General features: G+C 39.4%; 1 pseudogene; it reads right to left on the reverse strand.

Moving 5' to 3' along the window:
- Positions 1 to 1525: 1525 nt before the first annotated feature.
- LOC130137115 (uncharacterized) lies at positions 1526 to 2284 on the reverse strand (annotated as a pseudogene).
- Positions 2285 to 6000: the final 3716 nt, after the last annotated feature.

Raw genomic sequence — 6000 nt, forward strand, 5'->3', positions numbered from 1 at the left:
AACACCTTCAAAAGTGAGGAAAATATTTTCCCTCCTCCTTCTTTCACTATTGATTTTAATTATTTTTTATTTTATTTTTTTAATTCTAATTTTTAATTATCTTGTTTATTTTTATTCTTTTTATTTTTCTTGTTCTTTTCGTTTTTTTACCTTCTTCTCCGGCGGGTCGCTGGCCATGCGAAGGCTGGCGACCGGCCACAGGTGAGCTCGAGTATCGCTAGAGGGCGGCGAGACTCAGGCCTTGCCAGATCAGCGACGCTCGAGCTCGCCTGTGGCCGGTCGCCAGCGACCCACCGGAGAAGAAGGTAAAAAAAAAGAAAAGAAAAAGAAAAAAGAAAAAAGAAAAAAACACAATAAAAAATCAATTTTAAAAAATTTAAAATAATTAAAAGTAGTGTATGGAGGAAAATCTGATTTGATTTTTCATACTGAACGGCGGAAAATATTTTCCGGGTCTTTTTTAGATTTCAGCCGAACACTGGAAAATTGTGTCATTTTGCATGTACGTCGTATTTTTCGCGAAACGAACGAATCCTAAGTTTTCATAGATGTTCTTTCAAGGCTTGAATAGCTTCGGTTTTATGAAGACCATGCAAGTCCAATGTCCATATATCGTTGTTGCTATTCCTGATACTTAAGATGTCCTTGGCTGCACTGTCATTGGAGAGTGATGCTGTGCAGAAGAATGATCACCTCTTAGAAAGGCATTTTCTGCAGCCCTTGAATGCTGAGATGCTGATCTACGTGAAGTAGAGATTTCACCAAATCAGGATTACTCCAGCAAATAATACAGGACTCCACAACATTCTGTTAGCGAGGCAACACCATGACTCCTGAATACTTGCATTCTTGAGGTGTTAAAGCAGAAGGATCATAGAATTGTCAGAGAGGTCAATTGTCGCAACAGTTCGGCAGTTTGCCGCAGTTCGGTATCCAATATAGCCTAGTGAACACCTTGCGCGGGACTAGCGATGCGTAGAATCAATTTTCATAAACAATTCACTTAAGCCATAAAAAAGCTATACATGCCTCTAAAATCATGACAAGAAAATGAACCACCACAAAGATTACATGTACAATGTTTTGCAACAGAACCTTCTCTTTAGGAGAGACCCCGGAAGTCCTACTAAATTAGGCATTCCATCGCAGGCAAGACTAATAGATCTGTACAAGTCAGATCCCCATTTTGCTTTCGTCAACTACTATTGTAAATCTTTTCAGGCTCTAACATTCTTTCCAGGATGGAACATCCTTTTCAGAATGGATGATTGAACCATCTTTCCTGGAGTCCTAACTACACAAGCAGATATATGATGTAAAAACATGTTAAACCACCAATAGAGTTCCATGCCAATTAGTGTGACAAATGTTGGATGCCAAGATACCAGTTTAAGTCTGACAAAATACTTGTGAGTTGAAGACAATGGTTAATTAATTGAGTATTAGAGTGGATGCACAAAGTAAAGAAAGTAAGTAGAGTAAAATGTACAAAGAATGAGGATTCAAGTAGGGTGGTACTGCTACCTCAAACTGCATATTGCATCCGTGGTGAATGCAAAGACTTCAAATGGGCCAAAATAGACCTTGTTCCGGAGGAATCAACGTAAGTTTTTCCCCCCAAAGATTTTTCATCAATCATGTATTTGTTGACACTGTTAAAGTCGTTGATAAGAGTGTCAGTGCCATCAGAAAAGTCCACATTCTTCCTTGAAGAAAAATCTCTGTTCCTCATTAACTTATCATGGGAAGAATCCCAAGAAGTATTTTGCTTTGCCCTTTTGCATTCTTTATCTCCTTCAAAGAGCCCAGCATATAGCATACCTTCCAGCAAAGTCGAGGCCTATACAAAATTATTATCGAGAGCTTCAACAATATCCACAATCAACTCGTTGTCAGCCCAAGAATGAAGTTCCCTGAGCTTCTTAAGTTCCGCTGTGCGGCTCTCTTGTACCAAATCCTTACTGGTACCTTGTACATTACTGGAATCATCAGAAAGCAGCTGTTGCTCTTCATTACCATTGTGTGCCAAACCTGGAAAATTTACAGAAGACAGGAGAACTGCCGAGGAAGGCTTCTTATAAGAGTTATTGTTCCCCGCAAGATTTTGACAGGGGTTCGGCGAGCCAATTGCTGTCGATATTGGTGGGAAAGGATCATGTTCAATTTCAGATTCAAGAGCATGTCCTTGTCGATGCTTTAGATCAAAGGCAGCCCAACCAGTAGATTTGCCCCTGCTATGCGAAGTCTTCTTCTGCTGAGAGCTGGTAGATAAATTCATCCTGAGTAGCGCGCACTACCATATAGCAATAATAAGAGGGACATGTTTTGTTATTTCAAAGCAGGGCATTTTGGTCATTTTACTAGAGATATATAAATTTATAAAAGGAATCCTTTGCCTTTGCCATTCGACGGAGCTCCCGCCCAAAAGAAAACTGAAAAAAGTAAGACTCTTTTCTTGAAAATGACGAAGTCCTGGATTCTTCTGGGCGCCGCCAGCCTCTCATCTCACGACCTCTCTCTAGCTTCACCACCGACCGCCAGCCGCCAGCTCCGCTGGTAGCCACCGCCGGCCTTCCATCTCCGATCACGGAAGATGCACAAAAAGCTCAAACCTGGATCCTCTGGATTTCTCTCCCGCCCGAGGCACATTTCCGTTTGTTCTGTTGAGGAAAACTCCTATTAATTTTGAAGTTGACAAAACCTTCTATGTTATTGTAAATCTGATACTTATTCTGAACTATTCCAGTGTCCGTATATTCGGAAGCTCGAAGAAAGTTATTCGAGACTTTACAATCTGTCAAGTATATTTTTGAAGACCCACATAATCGAAGTTCGAGATTCGAAGCGAAGTTATTCGGATGCGGTGGTTATTCGATGCGCAGATGCGACGAAGAAATTATTCAGACGAAGAAATTCGTCGACGCAGAAGAAATTATTCGACGCAGAAATTCTTCGAGACGCAGACGCAGGAGTTCTTCCGATGCGCACGCAGAATATCTTCGAACGTAACGTAACGTAACACAACGCCTAGTGATCTAGCATGGATTTCACTGAAGGAATGTTCGATTGTCTCAATCGAATCAAATTGATTGACAATCAAACATCATGACAAGAATGCATTACAACGGACAAAGTTCTACTTATGGAAACCAAGATTCGATTGTATGGGCAACCGAATCGCCGGATTCGAACCGTCAACCAACGGCTACTCAATCCTTACTATACAAATCTGTCCAAGGTAAAGATTGGAAGATGATCCTCCGAAAGCTGTCCAACGGCTAGTTTGGAAGCGAGAGGAGTATTTAAGGAGATCAACGAGCAGCAGAAGGAAGTACAGAATCAAGAATCAACAAGTCCAAAGTCTGAGCTTAATCCAATCATTTTTCTCTTGTCATTCTGAGCCAAATATTAAGATCTTGAGGAACACTTTGTAAGAGTGATTGTGTGAGATAGAGAGTCCTATCATACACAAGAGTGTTAACACTCAGAAGTTGTAATTCCTCTTGATTACATAGTGAAATCCAGCCAAGAGGTCAGAAGCGTGGGAGAGTGGACGTAGGCTTGCTATAAGCCGAACCACTATAAACTTGTGTGCGCAGATTCTCTATCCCTTATCTCTTACTTTACATTCTGCACATCAAGAGCACAGTCTATATAATCTGTCTTGAATCTGAATTTTATTCAGACTCTTCTGTGATTTATTTTGTTTCCGCATAAATTACTAAAAATTGTTTTAGATCACCTATTCACCCCCCTCTAGGTGATCCTTGCTAGCTACATCAATTGGTATCAGAGCAGGTTGCTCGTTTATTGAAGTGTTTTACTTCGAGCTAACGATCTATATGGCTAGCTATGGTGCTCCAGGGGCTCATTGAAGGACAGAGCAACAACAGACCACCATATTTCGATGGCAAGGAATATAGTGTCTGGAAGAATAAGATGAAGGCATTCATAAAGTCAATTGACCACATGCAATGGGATGTCATCATCAGAGGTGTCAATCCAAAGTCTTCTGATTCAAAAGAGAAGGCAGATGCAAGCAAAGCAGCAGATCCTCCATTATCTCAAACCGAGATATCCAAAAGAGAAACCTTAGATTCCAAAGCAATTTATTCTCTTTATTGTGTCTTATCACCTATTGAATATAAAAAAATTGCGCTTGTGAATCGCCTAAGGAAATCTGGGATACTCTTCTTATTACTTATGAAGGAACAGATCGAGCCAAGGAAACTCAAATTAATCTTCTGCTTGGTCAATATGAATCTTTCAAAATGAAGCCTGGAGAATCAATTGCTGATTTATATGACAGGTTTACTGATATAGTAAACGGTCTTGCTTATCAAGGACAACCAGTTCCAGATGCAATGAAAGTCAACAAACTTCTGAGAGGACTGACAAATCAGTGGGACAACATCAAAACATCTCTTCGAGAGACACAAAGGATCAAGCCTCTATCAGTGAATGAGTTAATTGGAACTCTTCAATCATATGAGACTGAGAAACGAAATGAGGAGATTGAATCCAAAGGTAATAAATCAATTGCTTTGAAGACTAACATTGATTCTGATGCAGATTCTGAAGATGAAGACGTTGATGATGAAGAACTAGCTCTGTTTATAAAGAAGTATAAGAAAATGAAGATCAAAGGAAGAAACCTCAGGGGAAAGAAGCCTTTTGAAAAGAAGAAATCTTTCGATGAGACAGAAAGATCGAAGGATGTTATATGCTTTCACTGTAAGAAACGTGGACATATCAAGCCAAATTGTCCACTTCTGAAAAAGAAGACCAAGTTTGAGAAAGCAAAGAAGGCCTTAAAAGCAGAAACCTGGAGTGACACAGAATGTGAAGACAGTGATGAAGATTTCTGTCTAATGGCTAAGTCGACTGCACTCGATCTCGATTCCGATCCCAAAGTGGAAATTGAGGTAAAACATTCGACATGCCTATTGAGGTATCAAATTACATTGATGAATTATGCTTTGAATTCAAGACTGCTCTTAAATGCATCTCTTCTTTGAAAAAGGAAAATTCATCACTGAGGCAACAGGATGTTTCACAAAAAGAAAAAATCGATTTCCTTCAAAAAGAATTTCATCAAGTCAAGGAAAGTCGAGATTTTCTTTCCAAAGAAAATGCAGTTTTGAAAAAGCAAGTTTCAGAAATTACTTCCAAATTTTCAAAGGGATCAGAAACCTTGAAGCATATCCTTTCTATCCAAATTCCTTACTACAACAAATCTGGTCTCGGATTTGTGAAGGAAAGTGATAGCTTGATTGATTTTCCAAAGGTCAAGGAGAGATTAAAACAAAGACCTCCTCGACAAGCTTATAAAAATCATTTCAAAAGGAATTTTGTAAAACCTGTTGGTCGAAGTGCACTCAAGTGCTCAAAATGTGGAGATCCACAACATTTTGAGAATGAATGTCCTAAGGTCCGGAGACTCGTTAGAAGAGATTTTGTTAAGACAAATTATACTAATGCTCAAGGACCCAAACAAATTTGGGTACCAAAGAAAACTTGAGATTGTGTTTTTTGCAGTTACCACAAAAAGAAAAAGGAAGTGGTACCTAGACAAGTGGATGCTCTAGACATATGACAGAGATCCAAGTATATTCGTTGATCTACACAATCCGAATGGTGGAAAAGTATCCTTTGGAGGAAATACCAAAGGAAAAATCGTTGGCAAAGGAACACTTGAAATTGGAGGACTTACAATCAATGATGTCTCGTTGGTAAAAGGACTCAACTACAACTTGATAAGCATAAGCCAACTATGTGATACGAGGTTTCGAATCAACTTTCAAGAAGATACATGCTCGGGGACAAGCAAAGATTCTTCTCAAACATTTACAGGAGAAGACATGGCAATATCTATCTTCTAGATGTCAATCCAAACTCCACTCATTGCTTGATCTCAATCAAAGAGGATGAAGATCTATGGCATAGAAGACGGGGGCATATCAAGTATGAAACAAATCTCAAAGATCTCAAACAAGAAAC

Source organism: Syzygium oleosum, unplaced genomic scaffold, assembly GCF_021117445.2.
Source record: "Syzygium oleosum isolate NSW1041296 unplaced genomic scaffold, Sole_v2.1 Sole_v2.61, whole genome shotgun sequence".
NCBI lineage: Eukaryota > Viridiplantae > Streptophyta > Magnoliopsida > Myrtales > Myrtaceae > Syzygium > Syzygium oleosum.